The 15,412-nt window shown below is 47.0% G+C and overlaps 1 pseudogene; it reads left to right on the top strand.

Annotated features, from left to right (window-relative positions):
• The first annotated feature begins 2,142 nt into the window (after positions 1-2,142).
• The window catches only part of LOC149438494 (proteinase-activated receptor 1 pseudogene), a 33,297-nt pseudogene continuing 20,027 nt past the window's right edge, over positions 2,143-15,412 (top strand).

The raw sequence follows: 15,412 nt of genomic DNA, 5'->3' as shown, positions 1-15,412 counted from the left end.
GTAGGGGGTGGAACCAAGGGATGGTGTTTTGAGGTTGTAGGGGGTGAAGCCAAGGGATGGTGTTCAGAGGTGGGTAGAGGACGGAGACAAGGGTAATTCGGAAGGGGGTAGTTCCTGCACCTGTTCTCTGTGAAAAAAAGCCCTGCTCATAGCTGAGCTCCTCCATGCCTGTTATCAGTTTGGTTGCCCTTCTCTGCACTTTCTCCAGTTCCCTAATATCTTTTTTGTGAATTGGTGCCCAAAACTGAACTGCATATTCCAGATGTTTTACTACCCACATGGAAGAAAAATATATTTTAAATACATTTTAAAAATATTCTTCCCAAATATATTGACATGTTTGAAATACTGCAATTTTGACCGTATTCAATATATTTAAAAAAAAGAAAAATGTATATATATTATATATATATATATATTGAAATGTGTTTTATATATATATTAAAAAATATATGAACAATATTGGCTTTTGACATTTTTTCCTACAGCCAGTAAACCCCCCCAGCATATTATCCTATGTGTCCATACACACATAGACTGGAATCAACGTTTTCTGGCTGGGAAAGAAAACCCAGAACTAGTGGGCTTCTAGAGGAGTTTTTTTAGCTGTAAATAAACGCTGAAAAACACAGTAAAACGCAGCAAACCAGCGTTTTTGGACTTTTTTTTGACCAAAAACAATTTTTTTTTCTTTTTGCTCAAATAAAAAAAACTCTAAAAAAAGCAAATGCGAAAAAATTTGAAAAAAGTGGCAAAAGAGCGCTGAATGCTAATACAACAACACTAAAACGTTTTTCAGCTTTTGTGTTTTTTAGCAATTTTTTGCATTTTTTTGACAAATAAAAAATGTTTGTTTTTTTGGTCAAAAAAAGTCCAAAAACGCCAATTTGTGGCGTTTTACCGCGTTTTGCTGCATTTTTCAGCGTTGGAGCGTTTTTTCAGCTAAAAAAACTCCTCCTAGAAGCCCACTAGTTCTGGGTTTTCTTTTCCAACCAAAAAACGTTGTTTCCAGTCTATGTGTGTATGGACACATAGGATAACATGCTGGGGGGGGTTGCTGGATGTAGAAAAAAAGTCAAAAGCCAAAAACAGCCGCTGTAAAAACGTCCCTTGTGTGTGAGGACATAAGAGAAAAGTCTAATTGCATTTTCATGACCTCATCTCTGTAATTCCAATGATAACAGCATCTGCTCTGCCAAGGAGGAGGAGTAACAGCAGCGATGACATCATATCCCCTCCTGTCTCTCTGCGGTAAAAGGAAACTACAGTTCCCATCAAGCACAGGGGATTGTAGTGAATGTCGGCGGGTACACTAGGCCTGTACATGTTGAATGTGTCTGAGAGTCTCGATCCGCCCACCACTGCAAGTGAGGCTGAATGACATCACTGCTCCCTGTAGAAAGAACTACAGAAGAGATGTGCCAAGACCTGTGTCTGGAGGAATAGGAGGCAGAGCAGCCTCCGGTCTTACAAACAGGAAACCAAAGAGAATTAACTGTTTGATATAAAAATGAATTAATTTCAGAGCAATTACTGAGCGAACCAGAAGATGGATGAAGGTAGGAAATCAGCAACAAAGAAATGTAAAGAAGTTGTTGAAGGAGCTCTGCTTTAAGCCGGCCATAGATGGATCGAATCTCGGCCAGTTCAGCAGGGACCAGCCGAGATTCAATCTAATTGGGAAAGGCTGGTTATACTGAAGTCGATCGACTGATTTGCAATTGCCACCTCCAGTCTGTCCTCCCGGCCGGCAGGACACCAAAGCTCTGTGCGAGGGATTACCGTGTTGATGGGGGAATTGGTCAATTTTCTTTCCTTCCACCCATGGCCTATGGCCTGCCTCGCCCATTAGCGAGTCTGCACTTAATCTGAAAACAATATATTGCGTACGAGGTCCGCGTTGACCATTAAATCCACTTTTTTATGCATAATTCTCTGATAACAGTGTCATTAATGTGGAATTAAAGCAATCACATTCAGTGCATTACAGCCGACGCCGTCAGAGATGGAAAAAACCAACCGCAGTTCACAGAGATCACCTCCTCCACCCCTCATCATCAGATGGGATGACTTTCCTAAAAGTGAAGCCCTTCCATATCACATCTTTGAAGACTTTGTGCTCATCATCACTTCTTGGTCCAGATGGGGACCACCATCCTGGTATCGCTCTTTTTTCTCAGTGTCGTCTGCATGGACTGCACAGACGCGTCAGGTAAGCACACCTGAACTCAAATATTTAGGGGGGGGGGTCAGGGGCAGACTGACCATTCGAGGGCCCAGGGGCAGTAGGGGGCCCTATGAGATGCCCCTAGTACCTTTCCTAGGCTTTTTTGGGTGTGGTTTGAGTGTGGGCAAAGACACATGGACCCCATGATCCCCTATTGCCTGGGGGCCCCATGAGTTCTCAGTCTGCCCCTGGGGGGAGGTCCATCTTATTCTGTCCAAGAACAAAAATGTATTATATTGCAGTTTACTGGTCCATAAATGTGGTGGCTACTTTCATTTTTTTCAACCCCCTCCCCCTTATTATCACCTGCCCTAGGGTGACAATACTCAGTCTGTACCCATGGTAGAGCAGATTTGTCACCCTAAGCAGCCCCCCCTTTATTACCACCTGCCCTAGGGTGACAACACTCAATCACTGACCTGTACCCATGGTAGAGCAGCTTTGTCACCCTAAGCAGTCCCCGCCCTTATTACCAACCTGTCCTAGGGTGACAACACTCAATCACTGACCTGTACCCATGGTAGAGCAGCTTTGTCACCCTAAGCAGTCCCCGCCCTTATTACCACCTGTCCTAGGGTGACAACACTCAATCACTGACCTGTACCCATGGTAGAGCAGCTTTGTCACCCTAAGCAGCCCCCCCCCTTATTACCACCTGCCCTAGGGTGACAACACTCAATCACTGACCTGTACCCATGGTAGAGCAGCTTTGTCACCCTAAGCAGCCCCCCCCCCCTTATTACCACCTGTCCTAGGGTGACAACACTCAATCACTGACCTGTACCCATGGTAGAGCAGCGTTGTCACCCTAAGCAGCCCCCTTCCCCAGTACGCCTTCCCCTCTCTTCATCTCCATTACAAAGAAAGGAGGTGCTCTGTGGTTTATAGAGATTGACCACTTCCAGTCCGGACACTTTCGCCCCTTTCCTGTCCAGGCCAGTTTTCAGCTTTCAGCGCACTTTGAGTGACAATTGCGCGGTCATGCAACACTGTACCTATGTGAACTTTTTAGCTTTTTTGTTTTTTGAGACAGATAAAACTTTATTTTGGTGGTATTTATTCACCACTGGGACTTTTATTTTTTTTGCTATATAAATGAAAAAGTGTTTTTCGTATAAAATTTTGCAAATAAATAATCTCTTTCTTCATAAATCTTGGCCAAAATGTATTCAGATATCTTTTTAGTAAAAAAAAAAAAAATTAGTTTATAACCAAAAATTATAATTTTTCAAACTTTTTTTTACATTTTTATTTTATTTTTTATATAATTAATAATTTTTTTTTACATACTGTCACCCTAGCAGTAAAGTGTTACCATAGTCACACTGTACTTCTTGTGGGGGGTGATTAAGATTTTTTTTCTTTTTTTACACTGATTGCTTTTGCATACATAAAGCCTGTAAAAGCAATTATTTCTCCTTCTCTCTTGCTGCATCCCTGCAGCCATTGAGAAATACTCTGAGAGCTGTGATTGGTCGCAGCTTGTCACATGGTACAAGGCTGTCGTGAATAGTCCTGTACCATGTGATCTCTGTGATCATTCACAGATTTCACATGTAGTAAGCAATGATGTCACTGACATCTTGTTTACTACTATTCATGTGATCACATGGTTGGAACACAGGTCCCGTTCAGCGACACAGCGGGCATAGGCAGTGAATGCGGAGGCCATTTATAAATGGCCACCTGCTCCTGCACTGCTCCCATCTGGCCAGTTATGTACATGGGTCGGACGGGAAGTGGTTAACTGATCAGGGGTGATAGTATTTCTTGAGATTGGACGTGGTATACTTGGACAGAGGGGTGGCGGTGGACGTGGTATACTTGGACAGAGGGGTGGCTGTAGATGTGGTATACTTGGACAGAGGGGTGGCGGTGGACGTGATATATACTTGGACAGAGAGGTGGCAGTGGACGTGGTATACTTGGACAGAGGGGTGGCGGTGGACGTGATATATACTTGGACAGAGGGGTGGCGGTGGACGTGATATATACTTGGACAGAGGGGTGGCGGTGGACGTGGTATACTTGGACAGAGGGGTGGCGGTGGACGTGGTATACTTGGACAGAGGGGTGGCGGTGGATGTGGTATACTTGGACAGAGGGGTGGCAGTGGACGTGGTATACTTGGATTTTGCAAAAGCGTTTGACACAGTTCCACACACACGGCTAATGTGTAAGGTAAAGTCTACAGGATTGGAAAAATCTGTATGTAAATGGATAGAAAACTGGCTAAAAGATGGTATTCAGAGAGTAGTGGTTAATGATTCATACTCTGAATGGTCTGGGGGTATCAGTGGTGTACCCCAGGGTTCAGTGTTATCAGTGGTGTACCCCAGGGTTCAGTGTTATCAGTGGTGTACCCCAGGGTTCAGTGTTATTAGTGGGGTACCCCAAGGTTCAGTGTTATCAGTGGTGTACCCCAAGGTTCAGTGTTATCAGTGGTGTACCCCAGGGTTCAGTGTTATTAGTGGGATACCCCAAGGTTCAGTGTTATTAGTGGGGTACCCCAAGGTTCAGTGTTATTAGTTGGGAAACCCCAAGGTTCAGTGTCATTAGTGGTGTACCCCAAGATTCAGTGTTATTAGTTGGGAAACCCCAAGGTTCAGTGTCATTAGTGGGGTACCCCAAGGTTCAGTGTTGGGACCATTATTTTTAATATATTTATATACAATATCGGGTCTGAGATTATAAATCCCATTCCAGTCTTTTCAGATGACACCAAGCTGTGCCGGGGAATAACGTCCTTACAGGATGTCTCCAACTTACAAGCCGACCTCAATGCTCTGTGTAATTGGGGGACTACGGGGCCAATGAGGTTTAATGTTGATAAATGTAATGTTATGCACTTGGGGGCTAAGAATATGCATCATACATACTAGGGGGGTACAACTGGGGGAATCAATGGTGGAGAAGGATCTGGGGGAATCAATGGTGGAGAAGAATCTGGGGGGTCAATGGTGGAGAAGGATCTGGGGAGGGTCAATGGTGGAGAAGGATCTGGGAGTTCTGGTAGATCTCAAGCTTAATAATGGCAGCAATGCCAAGCTGCGGGTTCTAAAGCGAGCAAAATCCTCTCTTGTATTAGGAGAGGTATAGACTCCAGAGAGAGAGATATCATCTCATACATAAGGGGGGATATGATCTCCATGTATAATACATAAGGGGGGGATACGATCTCCATGTATAATACATAAGGGGGGGATATGATCTCCATGTATAATACATAAGGGGGGATATGATCTCCATGTATAATACATAAGGGGGGGGATATGATCTCCATGTATAATACATAAGGGGGGATATGATCTCCATGTATAATACATAAGGGGGGGGGGGGGGTATATGATCTCCATGTATAATACATAAGGGGGGATATGATCTCCATGTATAATACATAAGGGGGGATATGATCTCCATGTATAATACATAAGGGGGGGTATGATCTCCATGTATAATACATAAGGGGGGATATGATCTCCATGTATAATACATAAGGGGGGTATGATCTCCATGCATAATACATAAGGGGGATATGATCTCCATGTATAATACATAAGGGGGGGATATGATCTCCATGTATAATACATAAGGGGGGATATGATCTCCATGTATAATACATAGGAGGGATATGATCACCATGTATAATACATAAGGGGGGATATGATCTCCATGTATAATACATAAGGGGGGGATATGATCTCCATGTATAATACATAAGGGGGGATATGATCTCCATGTATAATACATAAGGGGGGATATGATCTCCATGTATAATACATAAGGGGGGATGTGATCACCATGTACAATACATAAGGGGGATATGATCTCCATGTATAATACATAAGGGGGGATGTGATCTCCATGTATAATACATAAGGGGGGGTATGATCTCCATGTATAATACATAAGGGGGGATATGATCTCCATGTATAATACATAAGGGGGGGTATGATCTCCATGCATAATACATAAGGGGGATATGATCTCCATGTATAAATACATAAGGGGGATATGATCTCCATGTATAATACATAAGGGGGGATATGATCTCCATGTATAATACATAAGGGGGATATGATCACCATGTATAATACATAAGGGGGATATGATCTCCATGTATAATACATAAGGGGGGGATATGATCTTCATGTATAATACATAAGGGGGGATATGATCACCATGTATAATACATAAGGGGGGATATGATCACCATGTATAATACATAAGGGGGGGATATGATCTCCATGTATAATACATAAGGGGGGATATGATCACCATGTATAATACATAAGGGGGGATATGATCTCCATGTATAATACATAAGGGGGGATATGATCTCCATGTATAATACATAAGGGGGGATATGATCTCCATGTATAATACATAAGGGGGGATATGATCACCATGTATAATACATAAGGGGGGATATGATCTCCATGTATAATACATAAGGGGGATATGATCTCCATGTATAATACATAAGGGGGGATATGATCTCCATGTATAATACATAAGGGGGGATATGATCACCATGTATAATACATAAGGGGGGATATGATCTCCATGTATAATACATAAGGGGGGATATGATCTCCATGTATAATACATAAGGGGGGATATGATCTCCATGTATAATACATAAGGGGGGATATGATCTCCATGTATAAATACATAAGGGGGGATATGATCTCCATGTATATCTCCATGTAAGGGACCACCCGGCGGTACCACCAGCACTCCACTAAATAGGCGTTCCCAGAGCACGGAGTCTAAGTCCCAGGGTGCTTGTTCACCAGGGCCCCTGATGGTGGGGATGGACTTGGAGCTCTCCGAGACCAGGTCGTGGCTACTGGGAAAACCCGTCAGTGGTAGTGGTAGTGGTATACGCCGAGGGCTCCCTCGGGGAAGAGCCTGATATGAGGAGGTCAGAAGACCCCACTGGGAGGGATGGACGGATGGATGGATGGCTGAGCAGGTGCGAGGCTAGACAAGCCGGGTCGGTAACAGGGAGGACGGTATGGTACAAGGCAGCGGGCAGAGAATAGTCGGGTCACACGCCAGGTCAGCAACAGCAGGTCAGATCCAATAGGGGGCATTCAAGAGAGAGGTCAGGCAAAGCAAGGGTCAGGGCAGGAGAATACAGCAAGGTCAGAGCACAATCCGGGTCAGCAACTTACAATTCACAGGTTCACAGGATACAGGATACAGGTAAGACCAGAAGGCACTGAATGACAGCTCAGGGCCATTTAAATATCCCGCCCTGCGCGCCATTGGTGCCCAGCGGGCGGCCACGGCTTCTACTGCGCATGTGCGAACTCGAACGCCGCGGCCGGCCCGGACCTAGTGCCCGAGTCCCTGCACAGGGCGGCGCACTGTGCCTGCACCGGGACCATCGCGGCGGGGATCGAGGAGATCCCTGACATTGCCCCCCCCCCTACGGGCAACCTCCGGATGCCCACCCGATCTCTCCACCACGGGTGATCGCGAAAAAACCTCCGGACAAGTCTGGGTGCATGGACATTATGGGCTGGTTCCCAAGAATTGTCCTCAGGGCCATAGCCCTTCCATTTGATTAGGAATTGGGTCTGGCCACCCCTCATTCGGCACTTCAGGATTGTTTCCACCTCAAATTCTTCTTCTCCTTCGACCGTTATGGCCTCCGGAGGTCTAGATTCTCGTTCAGGGAAGGCATCTGGGACCACTGGCTTCAGCAGGGACACATGGAAGACTGGGTGGATTTTGAGTGTGTCAGGGAGGACAAGTTCGTAAGCCACCTCGTTGACCATCCGCTAAACGCAAAAGGGTCCTATAAATTTAGGTCCCAATTTCTTTGAGGGGCAAAGCATCTTTAAGTTGGATGTAGACAACCAAACCTTCTCTCCGGGTCGCAACACCAGATCTCCCCTTTGTTTCTTGTTAAATGCCCTCTTGTAGTCTTCTTGGGCCCGAATGATGGCTTCCTGTAGCTTCTTGTTGTTCGAAGAGAAGAACGTCAATGTATCCTGTGTTGCTGGAATTGGGCATTCAGGGACCAAGTCCGGGAGGAAGGTAGGGTGAAACCCATAATTGGAAAGGAACGGGGACTGCCCCATTGCCGAATGGCACAAGTTGTTGTACGCAAATTCCGCCAAGGGTAGAAGTGGTATCCAGTCATCCTGAGCAAAAGATGTATAGCAGCGCAGGTATTGCTCCAGAGTCTGGTTGGTTCTTTCGGTCTGTCCGTTGGACTGAGGGTGGAATGCAGAAGAGAGGGACAGTTGGATGCCCAGAGCTTTACACAGAGCCCTCCAAAATCTTGAGGTAAACTGAACCCCTCGGTCTGAGACAATGTCTTCAGGGACCCCGTGCAGTCTTACAATCTCTTGAATGAATACTCGCGCAGTTTCGGCTGCCGACGGAGTCTTCCTTAATGGTATGAAGTGGGCCATTTTAGATAAACGGTCCACGACCACAAGGATTGCTGTGTGGTCTAGTGATGGTGGGAGCTCGACTATAAAATCCATCGAAATCTTCTGCCAAGGCCGTTCGGGAATCGGTAAAGGCCGCAGAAGACCCCAAGCCTTGCTCCTTGATGGTTTGTTCCTCTGGCAGGTGATGCAGGAGTTAATGTAGTGTTTGCAATCTTTAGCCATGTCAGGCCACCAGAAGGAGTGTCGGAGGAGCTCTAGGGTCTTGGCCGAGCCAAAGTGCCCTGCCATCGGGTGGTCATGGCAATGTCCCAAGACCAGGGTTCGGATTTCCTCTGGCACCATAATCCGATCTTCCTTCCATAGGAGTCCCCCCTTGTTCTGGAGGGGCACCCCGGCTGGGATGGGTATGGCCGTGGATGCCTCCATTATCTTGGAACGAAGGTCCGTCTGGAGCGCCAAGAAGTTTCCCGAAGACAGGATAGTGTCGGGCGCTGGGACCTCCTTGGCGTCCTCGTACATGCGTGACAACGCATCTGGCTTCGTATTCTTTGATCCCGGACTGTATGTAATGTGGAAATTAAATCTTGAGAAGAACAATGCCCATCTCACCTGTCGTGGGCGTAAGCGTTTGGCGGTCCTCAGGTACTCCAGATTCTTGTGATCTGTAAATATCAAAATGGGGTGTAAGGCACCTTCCAGCAGGTACCTCCATTCCTCTAACGCTGTCTTAATAGCCAGAAGTTCACAATCGCCGATATCGTAGTTCCTTTCCGCCGGGGTGAGTTTCCGTGAGAAGAATGCCACAGGATGGAGCAATTCCCTGGTGCCCTTTCGCTGGGATAGGATGGAACCTACCGCATTCTCTGATGCATCTACCTCCAAGATGTAGGGTAAGGCGGCATCTGGGTGACCCAGGATGGGTGCCGAGGTGAATAGCTTCTTTAAAGCTTCAAAAGCTTCCTGCGCCTCTGGCGTCCACCTGAACCGAGTTCCAAGCTTGGTTAGCTGAGTGATGGGGGAGACCAGACCCGAGAAGTTCTTGATGAACTTGCGGTAAAAGTTTGCGAACCCGACAAACCGTTGGACGCCTTTCTTGTCTGTGGGTTCAGGCCAATCCAGTATTGCAGAGACTTTCTGAGGGTCCATCGCGACCCCCGCGGTGGAGATAATCAGACCCAGAAAAGTAATGCTGGACTGTTCAAAGCAACATTTGTCAGCCTTGGTGTATAAGCCGTGCTGCCGCAACCGCCCTAATACCTTTGCTACATGAACTCTGTGCTCCCCCAGAGAAGGTGAAAAAAATCAAAATATCGTCTAAGTAGACGATAACAAAGACATCCAGGAAGTCCCTAAAAATGTTGTTCACAAAGTTTTGGAAAGTGGCTGGTGCATTGCACAGACCGAACGGCATGACCAGATATTCGAAGTGGCCAAAGCGGGTGCGGAATGCCGTTTTCCACTCGTCCCCCTCCCTTATGCGAACCAGGTTGTATGCTCCCCTTAAATCCAGTTTTGTGAACACCACTGCAGCCTTTAAACTCTGAAATAACTCTGGTACCAATGGCAGGGGGTAACGATTTTTGATTGTAACTCTATTCAACTCCCGGTAATCAATACACGGTCTCAAGGTCTTGTCCTTTTTTTCTACAAAGAAAATCCCTTCCCCTGCCGGAGAGGTAGAGGGGCGGATGAATCCCTTCTGGAGGCTGTCCTCAATGTATTCCCTCAGGGCCCCCAATTTGAGCTCCGAAAGGGGAAAGATCCGCCCAAAAGGGATCTCTGAGCCAGGTAACAGGTCGATAGGACAGTCATACGGGCGGTGGGGGGGTAGAGTATCTGCTCTCCGTTTACTGAATACATCAAGGAATTCATGATAGGCTGCAGGAATGACCTGCCTTAAGTCGGCATCCCCTTCCGAGCACACGAGGACCTGGGGAACCCCCGGGCCCGAAGTGCAGCAGTGTTCCCAACAGTATGGGGAAGGGAACGAGACTACCCTGGTCTCACAGTCAATCTGGGGGTTATGAACCCGTAACCACGGGAGCCCCAGAATGACTGGGAAAAGGGGTGATGCGATAGCATCCAGGTGGAGGAGTTCCTGGTGTTGGCTGGCAATGGTGGTGGCTAGAGATGAGCGAAGTATTCAAAAATTCGATTCGGCTGATTCGGCGAATTCCAGGAAGAAATTCGATTCGATGCGAATTTATTCGCTACGAAGATGACTTATAAAAAGGGTTTCTAGGCTTCAGAGAGCCTTTAAATTAGTGCAGAACACTGTACCTTTAATTTAAATGCCCTTGGAGATGAGGAAGGAGAAGGAGAAGGAGAAGGATGAGAAGAAGGAGAAGGAGAAGGATGAGAAGAAGGAGAAGGATGAGAAGAAGGAGAAGGAGAAGGATGAGAAGAAGGAGAAGGAGAAGGATGAGAAGAAGGAGAAGGAGAAGGATGAGAAGAAGGAGAAGGAGAAGGATGAGAAGAAGGAGAAGGAGAAGGAGAAGGATGAGAAGATGGAGAAGGAGAAGGATGAGAAGAAGGAGAAGGAGAAGGATGAGAAGAAGGAGAAGGAGAAGGATGAGAAGAAGGAGAAGGATGAGAAGAAGGAGAAGGAGAAGGATGAGAAGAAGGAGAAGGATGAGAAGGAGAAGGAGAAGGATGAGAAGAAGGAGAAGGATGAGAAGAAGGAGAAGGATGAGAAGAAGGATGAGAAGAAGGAGAAGGATGAGAAGAAGGATGGGAAGAAGGAGAAGGATGAGAAGAAGGAGAAGGAGAAGGATGAGAAGAAGGAGAAGGATGAGAAGAAGGAGAAGGATGAGAAGAAGGATGAGAAGAAGGAGAAGGATGAGAAGAAGGATGAGAAGAAGGAGAAGGATGAGAAGAAGGATGAGAAGAAGGATGAGAAGAAGGATGAGAAGAAGGAGAAGGATGAGAAGAAGGATGAGAAGAAGGATGAGAAGAAGGAGAAGGATGAGAAGAAGGATGAGAAGAAGGAGAAGGATGAGAAGAAGGAGAAGGAGAAGGATGACAAGAAGGAGAAGGATGAGAAGAAGGAGAAGGATGAGAAGAAGGATGAGAAGAAGGATGAGAAGAAGGATGAGAAGAAGGATGAGAAGAAGGAGAAGGATGAGAAGAAGGATGAGAAGGAGAAGGATGAGAAGAAGGAGAAGGATGAGAAGAAGGATGAGAAGAAGAAGGATGAGAAGAAGGATGAGAAGAAGGAGAAGGAGAAGGATGAGAAGAAGGAGAAGGATGAGAAGAAGGAGAAGGATGAGAAGAAGGAGAAGGATGAGAAGAAGGAGAAGGAGAAGGAGAAGCAGAAGGAGAAGGATGAGAAGAAGGAGAAGGATGAGAAGATGGAGAAGGAGAAGGATGAGAAGATGGAGAAGGAGAAGGATGAGAAGAAGGAGAAGGAGAAGGATGAGAAGAAGGAGAAGGATGAGAAGAAGGAGAAGGAGAAGGATGAGAAGAAGGAGAAGGATGAGAAGAAGGAGAAGGATGAGAAGAAGGATGAGAAGAAGGATGAGAAGAAGGAGAAGGAAGAGAAGAAGGAGAAGGAGAAGGATGAGAAGAAGGAGAAGGATGAGAAGGATGAGAAGAAGGATGAGAAGAAGGAGAAGGATGAGAAGAAGGAGAAGGATGAGAAGAAGGACAGTTCTGTGACAGTTTCTGTCTATTTCTGACAGTTCTGTGGCATTCACTCCATACAGCGGTTGAAACATTGTATCTATTTGTTTCCATAAATGACATTCTGCAGATACACTTAGAGGAGCTCTGCAGATACACTTTTTGCCGGCTTGGAATTATTCTTATTTTCATCCTACTTCTTCTTCTTCTTCTTCTTCTTCTTCATCCTCATCCTCAGAAGAAGAAGAAGAGGATGAGGATGAGGATGAAGAGGAAGAAGAAGAAGAAGAAGAAGTAGGATGAAAATAAGATTAATTCCAAGCCGGCAAAAAGTGTATCTGCAGAGCTCCTCTATTCTGCAGATACACTTAGAGGAGCTCTGCAGATACACTTTTTGCCGGCTTGGAATTATTCTTATTTTCATCCTACTTCTTCTTCTTCTTCTTCTTCCTCATCCTCATCCTCTTCTTCTTCTTCTGAGGATGAGGATGAGGATGAAGAAGAAGAAGAAGAAGTAGGATGAAAATAAGAATTCCAAACCGGCAAAAAGTGTATGTGCAGAGTTCCTCTATTTCTGACAGTTCTCTGACAGCTCCTTCACATGTACAGCGGTTGAAACATCTGTATCCTAAATGGAAACTAATAGATACAATGTTTCAACCGCTGTACATGTGAAGGAACTGTCAGAGAAATGTCAGAAATAGTGGAGCTCTCTGCAGGGACACTTTTGCCGGCTGATCGGGAAAATTTCGATTCGCGCACCCGAAGTAGGCAAAATTTCGGATTCGACGCGAATCAAATTTTTCCTGAAATTCGTATCGAATTCCGGTTCGCCTGGTTCGATTCGCTCATCTCTAGTGGTGGCAATGGAAGGGGTCTCCTGGTTAACCACCCCTGATCTTATCCGGGACCCATCGGACAGAAATATGTTGAACCCCTTTTCTTTTGGTTGGAGGGGAATACCCTGCTGGTGAGGAAAATTAATATCTACAAAACAGCTGCATGCCCCCGAGTCAATTATGGCTGTCACTTCCACGGTCCTTTCTGGAAGCTGAAAGGAGAGGGGCACAACTAAGTATTGGGAAGAATTAACATCGCCAACAGATAAGGAAGAAGAGGTGCACTTACTCAGTTTCTGCGGGCAGGATCGTACCATATGACCAGCTTCACCACAGTAGAGGCATAGGTTCTGGGAGCGTCTGCGCTGGCATTCCTCTGGAGATAGCTTAGGTCGCGCCAGGCCTAGCTGCATGGGTTCAGGAGTATCCTCCGGCGGTGGGTTCTGGAAATGTGGCCTAGTGGATTGGCTGGGACCCTGGAAAGACCCCCAGGTACTTCCACGACCCTGACCGGACCTCTCAAACCTGCGTTCCCGCAGTCTACGGTCAATCTTGATGGTTAGTGCAATTAAGTCTTCTAGCGCCTCAGGCATTTCTATCTGGGCGAGCTCGTCTTTCAGGGCCTCTGACAGGCCCATACGGAACTGGTGCACAAGGGCAAACTCGTTCCAGCGTGTGTCCCCCATCCAACGCCTAAAATCAGAGGCGTATTCCTCCGCCGCCCGTCGGCCCTGCCGGAGCGTGTACAAGGTTGCTTCGGCCGAAGCTGCCCGCTGTGGGTCATCATATAAGATGGCCATTGCGTCAAAAGAAACGTTAACTGAGCCTAGGTGGGGGTCGTTGTTCCCTCTCAGTCGGTGGGCCCAGTCTTGGGGTTCACCCTGCAGGAGGGAGATGACAAACCCCACCTTTACTGATTCCGTCAAAAAGGTACGAGGTTGTAACTCGAAATAGAGAAGGCAGGACTCACGGAATGACCTGAAGCGTGTGCGGTTCCCGTGAAAACGCTCCGGTAGGGGTACTCGGGGTTCGGCCATAGGAAGTGGTGCGGGGGCCCCTGAAGCGGGCTCAGGGGCCGCTACGGGCGGAGGTGCAGGGACCGGGGCCTGTGGTGCAGGGACAGATATAGTGCAGGCCTGGAACCGATTTTCAATCTGTAAACACCTGTCCTGTAATACGTTTACAGCTTGTGTCAGGGTAGCCAGGTGCCTGCAAACTTCCTCCAGCGGGGAGGGTCCCGTCAGTGGTAGTGGTATACGCCGAGGGCTCCCGCGGGGAAGAGCCTGATATGAGGAGGTCAGAAGACCCCACTGGGAGGGATGGACGGATGGATGGCTGAGCAGGTGCGAGGTCAGACAAGCCGGGTCGGTAACAGGGAGGACGGTATGGTACAAGGCAGCGGGCAGAGAATAGTCGGGTCACACGCCAGGTCAGCAACAGCAGGTCAGATCCAATAGGGGGCATTCAAGAGAGAGGTCAGGCAAAGCAAGGGTCAGGGCAGGAGAATACAGCAAGGTCAGAGCACAATCCGGGTCAGCAACTTACAATTCACAGGTTCACAGGATACAGGATACAGGTAAGACCAGAAGGCACTGAATGACAGCTCAGGGCCATTTAAATATCCCGCCCTGCGCTGCCATTGGTGCCCAGCGGGCGGCCGCGGCTTCTACTGCGCATGCGCGAACTCGAACGCCGTGGGGGCCCGGACCTAGTGCCCGAGTCCCTGCACAGGGCGGCGCACTGCGCCTGCGCCGGGACCATCGCGCGGGGATCGAGGAGATCCCTGACACTCCATGAGTGGTTCATATAGTGAACTCGGTGTAGAGTTATTCCCCCTGAGGTCATCACAGAGGACAAGGGGGCTCTCTTTACATCTGGAGGAAAAGAGATTTATTCTCCAAACACGGAAAGGTTTCTTCACAGTGAGAGCTGTGAGAATGTGGAATAGACTCCCTCAAGAGTTGGTTGTGGCCAGCTCAGTGGATTGCTGTAGGAAAGTCCTGGATTCTTTCTTGGATACACAGAATATAACTGGATATAACATTTATAGGTAAAGTTGATCCAGAGAATATCCGGTTGCCTCTCGGGGGATCAGGAAGGATTTTTTTTCCCTGCAGGAGCAAATTAGATCGTGCTTTGCTGTTTTTTTTTGCCTTCCTCTGGATCAACTGTGGGTGTAGGATTATAACTTTTTTTTTTTTCTATCGTTGAACTGGATGAACTTTTGTCTTTTTTCAGCCAGACTAACTATGTAACTATATGTTCTTTTACAATGATAACTAATATATCTATGACATGGTGTTCAAACTAAT

The sequence above is a fragment of the Staurois parvus genome, unplaced genomic scaffold, assembly GCF_062004578.1.
Source record: "Staurois parvus isolate SC_StPar_1 unplaced genomic scaffold, SC_StPar_1.0 ptg001190l, whole genome shotgun sequence".
Taxonomy (NCBI): Eukaryota; Metazoa; Chordata; class Amphibia; order Anura; family Ranidae; genus Staurois; species Staurois parvus.
This window is presented reverse-complemented; position numbering and strand designations above follow the sequence as displayed.